Raw genomic sequence first — 15,475 nt, 5'->3', positions numbered from 1 at the left:
AGGCTGAGGTTAGAGAATTGCTTGAGCCCAGGAGGCTGAAGCTCCAGCAAGCTGTAATCACACCACTGCACTCCAGCCCAGGCAACAGTGCAAGACCCTGTCTCAAAAAGAAGAAAAAATGATATATAATGAACTCCCATGTGCCCGTCACCCAAAGCCAACAATCATCAAGTCATAATCAATCTTACACCCTCACCCCCCTCCTTCCTCCCCACACATAATATTTTCAAACAAATCCCACACGTCATATCATTTCCTCCATAAATATTTCAGTATGTAGCTAGCATATAGAAACTCTTTTTTTTTTCTTATTGTTTTATTTTTTTTTTAGATGGGGTCTCACTCTGTCATCCAAACTGGAGTGCTGTGGCGCCATCTTGGCTCACTGCAACCTCCACCTCCCAGCTACTTGGGAGCCTGAGACAGGAGAATCTCTTGAACCCAGGAGTTTCACCATGTTGGCCAGGCTGTTCTCAAACTCCTGACCTCAGGTAACCCACACCCTCGCAATCCAAAGTGCTGGGATTACAGGTGTAACAAAACCACATGCAATTATCACACCTAAAATAATTAATAATTATTTCACAACATGATTAAATATAGTATTTACATTTCTAACTCTCATAAATAATAATTTCTGTGTTTGTTTTTATTTTTAGTCAGGATTCAAACAAAGTCCACACAAAGAGCTGTTCTACGCACCGTAAGTCCTTCGAGCTATGCATACCTCCTCCATCACATCTCTTTCCCCCTTGCAATTTGTTGAAGAAACAGATCATTTGTCCTCTAATTTCCACCATGCGGAGTTTGCTGATTGCATTCCTCTGGTGTGGATTCACCTGTTCCTCTGTCCTCTGAATTGCCTGTAAATTGACAGTTAGTCCTGAAGCCTTGATCAGATTCAGGATTTCCTGCTCCTCCTTCTCCACAGGGACAATTCACAGGTGATGCAGGAAGTATGTTGTTTCTCTTTTTGTGACTTTCGATGATAGATGCCTGGGTCCTTTCATTCATTCACTAGGGTTGGGAAAAGGTTGACAATCAAATTGCATAATTTATACTTATTTTATTTTACTTTATTTTATTTTTTGGAGACAAGGTCTCACTCTGTCACCCAGGCTGGAGTACAGTGAGAGAACACAATTATGATTCACTAAAGCCTCGACCTCACAGGCTCAGGAGATCCTCCAACCTCAGCAACCCTAGTAGCTGGGACCACAGGCATGTGCCACCATGCCCACTGTATTAGTTCATTCTCGTGCTGCTGATAAAGACATACCTGAGACTGGGCAATTTACGAAAGAAAGAGGTTTAATAGATTTACAGTTCCGCATGGGCTGGGGAGGCCTCACAATGATGGCAGAACAAGAAGGAAGTCACGTCTTACATGAATGGTGTAAAGACAGGCAAAGAGAGAGAACTTGTCCAGGGGAACGCCTCTTTAAAAAAACCATCAGGTCTCGTGAGACTTATTCACTATCAAGAGAACAGCATGGGAAAGACCTGCCCCCATGATTCAGTTACCTCCCTCTGGGTCCGTACCATAACATGTGGGAATTCAGTATGAGATTTAGGGCCAGGCACAGTGGATCTCACCTGTAATCCCAACACTTTGGGAGGCCGAGGTGCGTGGATCAAGAGTTTGAGACCAGCCTGGCCAAAACATGGTGAAACCCCATCTCTACTAAAATACAAAAATTAGCTGGGTGTGGTGGTACGCTCCTGTAATCCCAGTTACTTGGGAGGCTGAGGCAGGAGAATCACTTGAACCCGGGAGGTGGAAGCTGCAGTGAGCTGAGGTCGCGCCACTGTACTCCATCCCGGGTGACAAAGCGAGAATCTGTCTCAAAAAAAAAAAAAAAGAATTGCTGAAGATGGGTTTTTGTTTTTTGTTTTTTGTTTTTTGTTTTTTTTTGAGACAGAGAGTCTTGCTCTGTCACCCAGGCCAAAGTGCAGTGGTGGGATCTCAGCTCACTGCAACTTCCACCTTCCAGGTTCAAGTGATTCTCCTGCCTCAGTCTTCCAAGTGTAGCTGGAATTACAGGCACATGCCAGCACACCCAGCTAATTTTTGCATTTTTAGTAGGGATGGCGTGTCTCCATGTTGGTCAGGCTGGTCTCGAACTCCCAACCTCCAGTGATCCGCCCGCCTTGGCCTCCCAAAGTGCTGGGATTACAGGCCTGAGCCACCACACCAGGTCTGAAAATGTTTTTCCAATCCTGAATTCCAATGGAACGACTGATGCCAACCAGTTTGAAGACTCCCACGGAGGAATCAAATTAGCATGAGAATGCAGCTTCTTCATCTCCCTGTCACATTAATTCACCTTGCACCAATCAATGATCAGTTCCCTCCAAGACCCTTAAAATTCCTAGCCCCAAACTCCTCAGGGAGATGGATCTGAGGCTTCCTCCAGTTCCCTCATCCAGCAGCCCTACAATTAAACCTCTTTCTCTGCTACAACCCAGTGTCTCAGTTACTGACGTGCCATGTGCACATGGAGCAATAAACCTATTATGGTTATAACTTGTGTCTAAGTGAAAATGAATTATCTGGGGAGACCGTGAAGAGGGCTGCCTACAGATTGACACAGCACAGGGCAAAGGAAGACTCATAGAATTTGGCATCTTCATAAATCTACACATAACCAGATGGAAATAGGCCAGGATGGGGCCTGGTCATCTCTGGGTGGTGACTGATTTAACAGGTGATTTTTCGGTTGCTTTGCTACTTTTAAAATTTTTATGCAATAGGCATCTCGATATTGAGATATGATACGAAAAGCATGTTTGGCCGGGCGCAGTGGCTCACGCCTGTAATCCCAGCACTCTGGGAGGCCAAGGTGGGCGGATCACCTGAGGTCGGGAGTTCAAGACCAGCCTGACCAACATGGTGAAACCCCGTCTTTAAAAAAATAAAAAAATTTTAAAAAGCATGTTTGATCTTGAGCCCCAGGTCCTGGCAGAGAGTCCTAATCTAATATAATAAATTAATATTGTCATTTTTTTCTTTTTTTTAATTGCATTTTAGGTTTGGGGGTACATGTGAAGAACATGCAAGATAGTTGCATAGGTACACACGTGGCAGTGTGATTTGCTGCCTTCCTCCCCTTCAGCTATATCTGGCATTTCTCCCCGTGCTATCTCAATATTGTCTTTTGTCCCCAGCTCCTGAAATATCCCTGGAGCAACAAAAGTAAAAGGAACATCTTTTGTTATCAAAACAAGCCCCTTTCAACCACACAGGAGTTTAAGTTAATGAGTAACTTTTGGAAAGCCCCTAAGGAGGGGACTGGATGCCAGGGGAACCAAGGATGTGGTTAGAGAAGTGGAACTTTGAGCCCTACCTCCCAGCCTCTGGGGAGGAAACAGAGACTTGAGATTCAGTTTAATCACCAACAGCCAATGATTTAATCAATCATGCCTACATAATGGAACCACCATAAAAACCCAAAGGACTCCAGCACAGTGGCTCACGTCTGTAATCCCAGCACTTTGGGAGGCCAAGGTGGGCAGATCACCCGAGGTCAAGAGTTCAAGACCAGCCTGGCCAACATGGAGAAACCTCGTCTCTACTAATAATACAAAATTAGCTGGGTGCGGTGACATGTGCCTATAATTCCAGCTACTCAGGAGGCTGACACAGGAGAATCACTTGAACCCAGGAGGCAGAGGTTGCAGTGAGCCAAGACGGTGCCATTGTACTCCAGCCTGGGCAAGAAGGGCGAAACTGTCTCAAAAATAAAGAAACCCGAAGGACCCATCAAGGTACTGGGAGGATGGTGCACACGGAAGCACATCGAAGCTCCCCACACTTCTCCACGCCTCACCTGTGCGTCTCCTCCATCCTGCCAGCTTTGTGTTTGTTGTTTTGGGGTTTTGTTGAGACAGTGTCTCACTCTGTCACGCAGGCTGGGGTGCAGCAGTGCAGAGTCAACTCACTACAACCTCCGCCTTCCAGGTTCAACCAATTCTCCTGCCTCAGCCTCCGGAGTACTTGGGATTACGGGTTCCATGACACCACACCGGGTTAAGTTTTGTATTTTTAGTAGAAACGGGGTTTCACGATGTTGGCCAGGTCGGTCTTGAAACCCTGACCTCCAGTGGTCTGCCCGCCTCGGCCTCTCAAAGTGCCGGGGTTATAGCAATGACCCACCGCACCCAGCCATCTTGCTATTTATGAGTTGTTGTTGTTTTTTTTGAGACAGAGTCTCACTCTGTCACCCAGGCTGGAATGCAGTGGTGCAGTCTTGGCTCACTGCAGCCTCTGCCTCCTGGGTTTAAGCGATTCTCCTGCCACAGCCTCCCAAGTAGCTGGGATTACAGGCAATGACACCCCACACCCAGCTAATTTTTGTATTTTTAGTGGAGACAGGGTTTCATCATGTTGGCCAGGCTGGTCTTGAACTCCTGACCTAGGGATCCACCTGCCTCAGCCTCCCAAAGTGCTGGGATTACAGGCATGAGCCAGCACACCTAGCCCTGAGTTGTATTCTTTAATAATAAGCTGTCAGTCTAGTAACTCATCTATTTTCCTGAGTTCTCTAGCAAACTATCAATGCAAGGAGGGGGGTGTGGGAACCGCTGATTTATAACCAGTTGGCCAGAAGCACCTAAGTGCAGACTCGTGGCTGGCATTGCAGTGGAGCAGTCTTCAGGAATCAGAGGCTGCGTAAGCTTTGATCACCACTGCACTCCAGCCTGGACAACAGAACAAGACTCTGTCTCTAAAAGTAGATACACAGGCAGGTAGGCAGGTAGGTAGGTAGGTAGATAGAGAGATATTAAAATGTAAAGATGAGGTGGGGTAGTGTTGTAGAGTTAAGCCATTAACCTGTGTAATCTTGCGATAGGAGTTCTGAAGGACTGGTTTTGCAAGGTACAGGTCAGGAAGACCCCTCTGATAAAACAAGATGTAGTAAAGAAGCCAGCCAAAACCAAGATGGTAATGAAAGCGACCTCTGGTGTCCTTACTGCTTATTTTATGCTAATTGTAATGTATTAGCATGCTGAAAGACACCCCCACCAGCGCCATGACAGTTTACAAACACCATGGTAATGCCTGGAAGTTATCCTATAAGTCTACAGGGAGAGAAGCCCTCAGTTCCTGGAATTTCCCACCCCTTTCTCAGAAAATTCATGAATAATCTTCCATTTGTTTAGTATATGATAAAGAAATAACCATAAAAATATTAGAATGCCAAGGCAGGTGGATCATTGAGGTCAGGAGTTCAAGACCAGCCTGGATACCATGGTGAAACACCATCTCTACCAAACATACAATATATTAGCCAGGCATGATGGTGCGCACCTGTAGTCCAGCTACTCAGGAGGCTGAGGCAGGTGGGGGATTGCTTGAGCTTGGGAAGTCAAGGCCTCGATGAGCTGAAATTGCACAGGACACTCCAGCCTGGGGAACAGGAGTGAAACCTTGTCTCGGAAATAAAAAAAAATTTACCATACCTCTGATAGCAATAGGAGGCAGATAAATTCCTAGGCAGACAGGGATGGGTACACAGTTAAACTCAATCTTCAAGCCAACAGCAGTCTAACGCCTGAAAACCAAGCTATGAGTTCGGATAAATCCACAGACCATATTGAGAGCTCCCGCTCCCCTCGGCATGCTCTCTCCTGATTGGTCCTTATCCTTCACCTATTTTGCATATACCTATTCTTCCCTGATTGGTCCTCTACACTTTCATGCCTATTTCCAAATGGTGCTTTTTCAAGCATACCCACACACCAATCACCACACACTACCCCATTTCAAGCCTATAGACACCCCTAGACTTGGCCGGGTGTGGTGGCTCACGCCTGTAATCCAAGCATTTTGGAGGCCAAGGAGGGCAGATCACCTGAGGTCGGGAGTTCAAGACCAGCCTCACCAACATGATGAAACTCTGTCTTAAAAAAATTAAAAAAAAAAAAAACACCCCTAGATTCAGCCTCATGGCCGGCAACCCATCCTTGGGTCCCCTCTCACTGTCAAGAGCTTTTCTGTCCCTCAACAAATTCTACTCTGCCTTACTCACTCTCTGGTGTCCACATACTTCATTTTTCTCGGTTATAGGACAAGAACTCTGAACTCATTGAATTACGGGGGGTAATAGAGCTGTAACACTTCTTAGTAATTTTCCACGAACCTCCCTACCCTGATCCTTGGCTATAAATCCCCAATTTTCCCTATTGTAGAGACAGTGGAACCCAATCTCTCTCCCCTACTACAAAACCCCAATGTAATAGCTCCCAGTGAATAAAGTCTTCCTTCATCTTTAACAAGTGTCATAAGTAGTTTTTCCTTTAACCCCACACTGACCTGGGCAGGGCATTCAGCACTTCCCCAAGCTCTGGGAAGGGAAACCAGGAGTGAGTACAAGGATGTCTACATGGGGCCCTGGACCAGACCCGGACAATCTTCCATAGCAGGCACACCTTCAGGTTAAGGGCACAGGCTCTGGATTTGAATTCCAGCCATGCAACTTACTGGCTGTGAACTTGCAAAAACGATTCCACCTCTCTATGATTCAGTGTCTTGGTTACCAACAAAGCTGGCCCCCCAAAAATGGAGCCTTTCCCTGTTACTACAAAAGCAATATGCGAAACTGAAAGTGAGTGTCGCAGAGTGCAAGCTTCACTAGACGGCCATGGAATGGAGAAGTGGGAGCTTGGGCTGAGCTCCTGAGAGCCAGGAAGTCACAGATAAAGGGCAACTGTAATAAAAAGATTGGGTATTAAAAGCAAGCAGAGGGGCTGGGCGCAGTGGCTCACGCTTGTAATCCCAGCACTTTGGGAGGCCAAGGCAGGCAGATCACAAGGTCAAGAGATCAAGACCATCCTGGCCAACACGGTGAAACCCCGTCTCTACTAAAAAAATACAAATATTAGCTGGCCGTGGTGGTGTGCACCTGTAGTCCCAGCTACTCGAGAGGCTGAGGCAGGAGAATCGCTTGAACCCAGGAGGCAGAGGTTGAAGTGCACAGAGATCATGCCACTGCACTCCAACCTGGCAACAGAGCGAGACTCTGTCTCAAAAAAAAAAAAAAGAAAGCAGAAGATATTCATTTATTGTCTGGGAATAGGTGGAGAACTTGAAATTGGAGTGCCATCTTCCTTTCTGTGCTTTTAGGGTTTCTTCCTGTCTTTGTCACGGTGACTGTTAACTGTCATGGTGCTGGCGGGAGTGTCATTTAGCACGGAAATTAGTTATAATGAAGTTAAGACGTTCTTCAGCAGTCATGTGAGCTGTCTGCCAAGGCAGCTCATGTGGGCACCACCCACACATCTTAGCCAGTTTGGGCAGGAGGGGGAGCTTTTGACCTCAGGCATCCTGTTTCCTAAAGATAAGCAGAATTAAGGCAGGGCAGAAATTCACCTATGACACGCAGGCATTACACTGGGTAACATCCTCATCTATAAAAGAAAGTAACAATTCTCGCCAGGCACAGTGGCTCACACCTGTGATCCCAGCACTTAAGAAGGTTAAGGTGGGCAGATCACCTGAGGTCAGGAGTTCAAGACCTGCCTGGCCCACATGGCAAAACCCCATCTCTACTAAAAATATAAAACTTAGCTGGGCATCGTGGTGGTTGCTTGTAATCCCAGCTACTCAGGAGGCTGAGGTGGGAGAATCACTTGAACTCAGGAGGCAGAGATTACAGTGAGCCAAGATCGTGCCACTGCACTCCAGCCTGGGTGACAGAGCAAGACTCCATCTCAAAAAAAAAAAAAAAAAAAGACTGAACCGTGTTGATCTCTCTGACCCATTTTCAAGCTCCTCAAAGGCAGAATGTGCCCATCACAGCACCTGTCAGTCAGGGCTTAGCCATGGTTTTGTTCAAATAGAGGAATTAAAATCCAAAATGTGTTTGAAGCCAGGGGTGGCAGCTCACACCTGTAATCCCAGCACTTTGAGAGGCCAAAGGAGGATTGGTTGAGCCCAGGAGTTCAAGACCAGCCTGGGGAACATACTGAGACCCTGTCTCAAGAAGAAGGGAAAAAGCAAGGGAGGAAAGGAGGGAGAAAGGGAACAAGAAAGAAAGAGAGAGAGGGAAGGAAGGAGGGAGGGAGGGAGGGAGGGAAGAAAGGAAGGAAGGAAGGAAGGAAGGAAGGAAGGAAGGAAGGAAGGAAGGAAGGAAGGAAGGAAGGAAAGAGAGAGAAGAGAAGGGGAGGGGAGGGGAGGGGAGGGGAGGGGAGGGGAGGGGAGGGGAGGGGAGGGGAGGGGAGGGGAGGGGAAGGGAGGGGAGGGGAGAGGAGAGGAGAGGAGAGGAGAGGAGAGGAGAGGAGAGGAGAGGAGAGGAGAGGAGAGGAGAGGAGAGGAAGGAAAATAGTTTGAGTCTCATGCTATGTGCTGCAAGACTGTCCACAGCAGCACCAGCCTCCCAGACTCACTCTCCAAACATGCATGACACTTCGGGGCTCTGGAGAGAATGGGGTGCATGTCCTGAATTGCTGGCCTCCATCAAGAAAACAGATCACCCCTTTATGAGGGAAGAATCATCCCAGAGGTTCCTTGCTCAGGAATCCTGGTCCATCTTGGGTGGCCAGGCAGCTTAGCAAGAAGTGGGCCACTACCACCACCCTGCCAGGTCTCTGTCTGCAGAAGGACTAACTTGTCAGGATTCTGCAAGTTGTCAGGGACAGCGTTTGAAACACTCAGCTAAGCTCGTAGCAAGCGCCCAACCACTGTAAAAAATGAAATAAAATGTACCATGCAAAACTCCTCTCAGGAAGAGTCTTACCTATGTTAGAGGGACGGCTGCTAAGCTGTCTGGGGCAAAGGATGAGATCGATGCCCCCACTACCCTGGCGCATGCTCAGGTGGCAGCATCTGTCCGCTAGCCAGCAGGAGGGTCAGCTTGGGCTAGGCTAGTGAAAAAAGGAGAGAACTTCACCTTCTTGGCCCAGAAAGGGAGCCAGTTTGGGTGGGTAAATACTCAGTAAGCCACTAGAGGAGGAAAAAGTCCCCTCCACACACCCCAGCCAGGCTTTGGTACAGATGACCGTCACTAAGCTGTCTTCTAAACTGGGAGCAGGAAGGGAAGTATGCTAAATCACTGGGAACTAGAGAGGGTGGAGGAGGGAGCAGGAGACCAGGAAATGAGGCAGGTGGTGGCGGAGGAGAAGGCTGGAAAGAACAGCCATTCCTGTGACCACAGCCTGCCACGTGTGCGCCAGCGGGCATGCTTCAGTCGATCCTGCTGAGCAGAACTGTCCTGTAGGAACAGAATGCACACTGCACATGCAACTTCAGATCTCCCAGGAGACACATTTCTTTAAAAAGAAACAGGTGAAATTAACTTAATAATATACTTCAACCTAATAGATCCCAAATATTCTTCTCTTAACAATAACCCATACAAAAAGTATTGTGAAGGCTGGGGGCAGTGGCTCATGCCTGTAATCCCAACAATTGGGAGGCTGAGGCAGGTGGATCGCTTGAGCACAAGAGTTTGAGACCAGCCTGGCCAACATGCTGAAATATACAAAAATTAGCCAGGCTAATTAGATGGTATATGCCTGTGATCTCAGCTACTCAAGAGGCTGAGGCAGGAGAATCGCTTGAACCCAGGAGGCAGGGTTGCAGTGAGCTGAGATCATGCCATTGCCCTCCAGCCTGGGCCATAGAGCGAGACTCCATCTCAAAAACAAAAACAAACAAAAAAGAAACAGGTGAAATTAATGTTAATATTTTTTTAACCTAATAGATCCAAAGTATTCTTTTTTTTTTTTTGAGACGGAGTTTCGCTCTTGTTACCCACGCTGGAGTGCAATGGCGCGATCTCGGCTCACTGCTACCTCCGCCTCCTGGGTTCAGGCAATTATCCTGCCTCAGCCTCCTGAGCAGCTGGGATTACAGGCACACGCCACCACGCCCAGCTAATTTTTTGTATTTTTAGTAGAGACGGGGTTTCACCATGTTGACCAGGATGATCTCGATCTCTTGACCTTGTGATCCACCCGCCTTGGCCTCCCAAAGTGCTGGGATTACAGGCGTGAGCCACTGCGCCCAGCCCTCTCCTGCAAAATATTCTTATTTCAATAAATTATCCACATAAAAAGTATTGTGAAGTATGGGTGCTATGGCTCACCCCTGTAATCCCAACAACTTGGGAGGCTGAGGCAGCAGATCACTTGAGCCCAGGAGTTTGAGACCAGTCTGGCCAACATGCTAAATCCCTGTTTCTACAGAAACACAAAAATTAGCCAGGCATGGTGGCACGCACCTGTATTCTCAGCTACTCAGGAGGCTGAGGTGGGAGGATCACTTGAGCTGAGATAGAGGTTGCAGTGAGCCGAGATCACACATCCTGGATGACAGAGCGAGACCGTCTCAAAAAAAATAAAATTTAATAAAAAGCATTGTGAGGTTTTACAGTTTTGTTCATTCTTCAGGGCCCTGTGTGTTTTTACACTTACACTGCAGCCTCATTCAGACTGGCCCCATTTTCAGGTTTCAGAGGCCACATGTGGCCTGTGGCTGCTGTGGCCCTTTGTTGGATTTAATCTGGGGAAGATGGGTGGGTGCAAAGATGGGTGGGTGCAGAGGATAAGGGAAGCTGCCCAAAGAGGCATTTCCAGGTGACACATGCTTGCGGCCAGAGCTGCATTCTGGGGACAACTTAGTGCTGGGGGTTGTGCAGAGGTGTGGCTGAAAGGGGACCAGACCAGCAGGGTGTCCCAACTGGTGAGGGTTGTCACCACACAGCACCAGCCCTCTCTGCATTTCCTCTTGTCCTCCTGCAGTAAAAGGAAAGGACTTGATGAGTCTTGCTGCTCAATTGCCAATGGATGAACTCTTGGAGACAGCCCTTATATGAGTTACATTAGCTTAAAAAAATAAAATGAGGCCAGGTGTGGTGGCTCAAGCCTGTAATCCCAGCACTTTGGGAGGCCAAGGTGGGTGGATTACAAGATCAAGAGTTCAAGACCAGCCTGGCCAAGATGGTGAAGCCCCATCTCTACTAAAAATACAAAAAATTAGCAGGGCATGGTGGCACATGCCTGTAATCCCAGCTACTCAGGAGGCTGAGGCAGGAGAATCACTTGAATCCAGGAGGTGGAGATTGCAGTGAGCCAAGATGGTGCCACTGCACTCCAGCCTGGGCAACAGATCGAGACACCGTCTCAAAAAACAAACAAACAAAAAAAGGCCAGGAGCAACGGCTCACACCTGTAATCCCAGCACTTTGGGAGGCCAAGGCAGGTGGATCACAAGGTCAGGAGTTTGAGAACAGCCTGGCCAACATGGTGAAACCCTGTCTCTACTGAAAATACAAAAATTAGTCTGGCATGGTGGCCTACACATATAATCCCAGCTACTCGAGAAGCTGAGTCAGGAGAATCACTTGAACCCAGGAGGTGGAGACTGCAGTGAGCCAAGATCATGCCACTGCACTCTAGCCTGGGTGTCAAAGCAAGACTCCATCTCAAAAAAAAGTTTCCCCCATGTCCCTTCCCAGCATGTGCCCTAGGCAGGTGTGAAGAAGTGATGTATTGCCAGCAGAATCCCGGCTGATGCCTGACTTACACATCTCACAATTGACCCTGTGCAGGCTGCAGGTGAAGCTGTAGCAGACCCAGGTCTCCCTCTTCTTCCAAGTGGTAGGAATAGCAGCCTTCATTCGCTGACATCTTCTATGTGCATGGGAGCGGGGGAGGGGGAACTATTCTAGTCACTTACTTACGTAGGTGGTAGGTCCCAAATAAGAAATGAAAGAAATACAGCATTCATTGGACTTGCTTTAAATCAAGTGAGATTTTTGCCAATTAACATCCTGCTGGGCTGCTCAGAAATCCAGCCCTGGATATGACAGGGGCTCCAGCCCTCCACAGGATTCTCTCTCGCTCACGGGGTTTTCTGGAGCACCAGAGCTGCAAGGAGCCCCTAGACCAGATCATCCATCTGCCTCGGTTACCATGGAGATGTCTATTTCTCCAGAGGATGCAATCCCTTCCTGGAGAAAGAGTCTGCTGCTTCTGTGCCACGTTGGTGGCCTTGGAGAATCTTATTGAGGGTCCCAAGGTGTCCCACACAGCCATGCTTTTATCACATCCCAAGAAACACCATGGAGAGGTGCCTACCTCTGCCCCATCTCATTCGGAGGGTTCACTCCTGTCCTCTGCTGCTCTCTGAGGCTCCCTCTCTCCCTTCCCCTCTGAGAAACTGGCATAATCTATTTAGTGGTTTCATAACTTTACATTTTTATCCTGCTGTACATAGCCTCCTCTTTAAATCCCCTCAAGAGCCTATGAAAAGGGCATTATTGTCTGTGTCATACAGAGGAGAAAATGCAGGCTGGGAGGGACTAAGTTTACCAGGCAGCAAGATAGAAAGATATTCAGATACAGACACTCTGGAGCCTGTGCTTTGTACCCTGACCTTGGCTGCCCAGGTGACAGCACCTCAGAGCCAGGAGCATGGTAATAAAGAAGCCAGCATTAACAGCAGGCATGCATGTCATTTTTTTTTTTTTTTTTTTTTTTGAGATGGAGTTTCACTGTTGTTACCCAGACTGGAGTGCAATAGCACGATCTCAGCTCACCACAACCTCTGCCTTCTGGGTTCAAGCAATTCGCCTGCCTCAGCCTCCCGAGCAGCTGGGACTACAGGCGCGCACCACCATGCCCAGCTAATTTTTGTATTTTTAGTAGAGACGGGGTTTCACCTCGTTGACCAGGATGGTCTCATCTCTTGACCTCGTGATCCACCAGCCTCAGCCTCCCAGAGTGCTGGGATTATTGGCGTGAGCCACCGTGCCCAGCTGCATGTCACTTTCAAACTAATTACTCCTGGCTCCATGATTATTCTCCTCAAGGTCCTGGGGCTGGGACAACCTCCCACACTGGAAGGTGGACTTTGGAAGACCCTTCTGGAAATGCTCCCAACCTGGGAGAACAGAGCTTCAGACTTTAGACCTGGGAAGAGATCACCCAGTTCTCCTTTTATGGGGCATACAACTGAAGCCCTGAGGGGTAAACCAGGTCACCCACAAAGCTGGTGGCAAGTCAAGAACTGAGTCTCAGTGTGGTGGCTCACGTCTGTAATCCCAGTACTTTTGGAAGGCTGAGATAAAGGCTTACTTGAACCTAGGAGTTCAAGACCTGCCTGGGCAACATAGCGAAACCTCATCTCTACCAAAAATTTTAAAAATTAGCTGGACGTGGTGGCACATGCCTGTAGTCCCAGCTACTCAGGAGGCTGAGGCAGAAGGATTGCTTAAGCCCAGAAGTTCAAGGCTGCAGTTAAAAGCTATAATGGCACCACTACACTCTGGCCTAAGTGACAAAGCCAGACCTTGTCTCAAAAAAAAAAAAAAAAAAAGAACTGAGTCTTGGCCAGCCATGGTGGCTCATGCCTGTAATCTCAGCACTTTGGAAGGCTAAGGTAGGCAGATCACTTGAGATCAAGAGTTCAAGACCAGCCTGGGCAATGTGGTGAAACCCCTTCTCTACCAAAAATACAAAAATTAGCCAGGGATGGTGGCACCTGCCTATAATCTCAGTTACTCAGGACGCTGAGGCAGGAGCATAGCCTGAACCCAGGAGGTGAAGATTGCAATAAGCCAAGATCATACCACTTCACTCCAGCCTAGAGGAAAAAGTGAAATTCTGTCTCAAAAAAAAATTTTAGTATAACAAAATATTGTGTGCACACTGGAAAGGACAACTCCGATTCATTCATTCACACTCTCCCCAAACTCTCTCCAGCAGACCCACATTTGTGAGTGTAAAGGTTCCCAAGTTGGCAGGCTGGGGCCATCGCTTCTCAAACAGGGATGCCCATGAGACTGGGATGCCCATGACCCGGCCATGGTTCCTCCTTCCTGATGTCAAGGAAACTACACTATTAATCAAGTTTATTTAGTAAATACAGAATCAATTCAGAAGACAAGTAGGAAAAAAATAAAAAAGAATCAAAACAAACTATCAGGCCAGGCACAGTGGCTCCTGCCTGTAATCCCAGCACTTTGGGAGGCCAAGGTAGGGGACATCACTTAAGCCCAGAAGGTTGAGGCTGCAGTAAGCCTAGATGGTGTCACTGCATTCCAGCCTGGGTGACAGAGACCTTGTCTTTATAAATGTATCTATATATACACACATATATATACATATGTATATCAGGTACACCTAGCTTTTCCTCCCTCAGAACTTTTCCCCTGGCAGGCACATGCCCTGCCGCACAGTGGACTCCTTCCTACCCTCTATGTCAGCTGGAATGTTGCCTCCCCAGAGGCCTTCTCTGACCACCCCGTCTGAAGGAGCCCAGCCCTGTCACATCACCTTGTTTATCTCCTTTATGGAACCTATCACAATGTCATTATCTGTTTTTTTGTTTGTTTGCTTGTTTTTTGAAACACAGAGTCTTGCTCTGTTGCCCAGGCTGGAGTGCAGTGACACCATCTCGGCTCACTGCAGCCTCCTCTTCCAGGGTTCAAACAATTCTTGTGTCTCAGCCTACCGAGTAACGGATTACAGGCACTCGCCACAGCATCTGGCTACTTTTCGTATTTTAAGTGGAGACGGGATTTCACCAAGTTGGCCAGACTGGGTGATCAACCTCCTGATCTCAGGTGATCCGCCCTCATCGACCTTTCAAAGTGATGCGATTACAGGCGTGAGCCACCACGTCTGGCAACCCCTGGTCTCTTTTCACCACTGTACTTACCCCTGCAACTAAGAGTGTTGAAATAAATAAACTGAAAGCAAGAAAGGTTGACTGCTTTGAAGGAAATATTTCATCTAAACTCTGGAAAGGCTCTACTCCACACAAGCTGTGCGACATAAAGGACACCCTCTGGTGCCAGAATTATTCTCAGGGGGGAACTCAGAACCAGTTACTATCCCTTGAACTCATGCCAATGAGCTGGGCACACTTTTTCCTTAGATGGATTAATCTAATCTAAATGAAAAATTTAGATTAGATTAACCCACTTTAGAATACTCTAAGTGGCAATCTAAATTATGCAGTTACCGTTTTGATTATATTATTCTATTTTGATTAATCAAAGTGCCGCCCTAAATCCCGCTGTGGCTCAGCAGTAGGGTGGGTAGGTAGGTGGGTTTGACACAGCGGGGATTTGTCCTGTTTGGGAGGTTCAGCATCTAAATCCCCTCTAAGGAATGTCCATCTAACCTATGAAACACCCCTTTTCGAGCAGGCGGCGATGCAACAGGGTCAAGAAAGTGGAACGTACCGAAGGACACAGTGCGTAGGCGCGCTCGAAACCTTGGCCGGTTCTTTCGACAGCCCAGACACCGTCTACCCGCACTGCGCAGGCGCCGAGGCAGAGCAAGCTTTCCCTCCCCCTCCCACCTCTCCTAGAGTCAAGAGGACGCCCTCCGGCCGCAGACTTCCTGCGCAAGCGCCATCCCGTGTCCCCGCCCTCGAACCAATTGGAAGCGGCGCTGCTTGGGCGCCTAGGGCACGACGCCGTGGGTGGGGTCGGGACGTGAGGGCAGCGTGCTGGCGTCACAA

At 48.0% G+C, this 15,475-nt stretch overlaps 1 long non-coding RNA gene across 1 annotated transcript; it reads right to left on the bottom strand.

Annotated features, from left to right (window-relative positions):
• Nucleotides 1-297: 297 nt before the first annotated feature.
• Nucleotides 298-15,261, bottom strand: LOC108590288 (uncharacterized). Its single transcript, XR_001909739.5, has 2 exons — nucleotides 15,195-15,261; nucleotides 298-1,017 (listed from the first exon to the last, which is right to left on the bottom strand). It is a non-coding gene; the product is annotated as an uncharacterized LOC108590288 (long non-coding RNA).
• Nucleotides 15,262-15,475: the final 214 nt, after the last annotated feature.

Source organism: Callithrix jacchus, chromosome 5 (genome assembly GCF_049354715.1).
Source record: "Callithrix jacchus isolate 240 chromosome 5, calJac240_pri, whole genome shotgun sequence".
Lineage (NCBI taxonomy): Eukaryota > Metazoa > Chordata > Mammalia > Primates > Cebidae > Callithrix > Callithrix jacchus.
The sequence above is the reverse complement of the archived record's forward strand: the minus strand, read 5'-3'. Positions and strand labels throughout refer to the sequence as shown.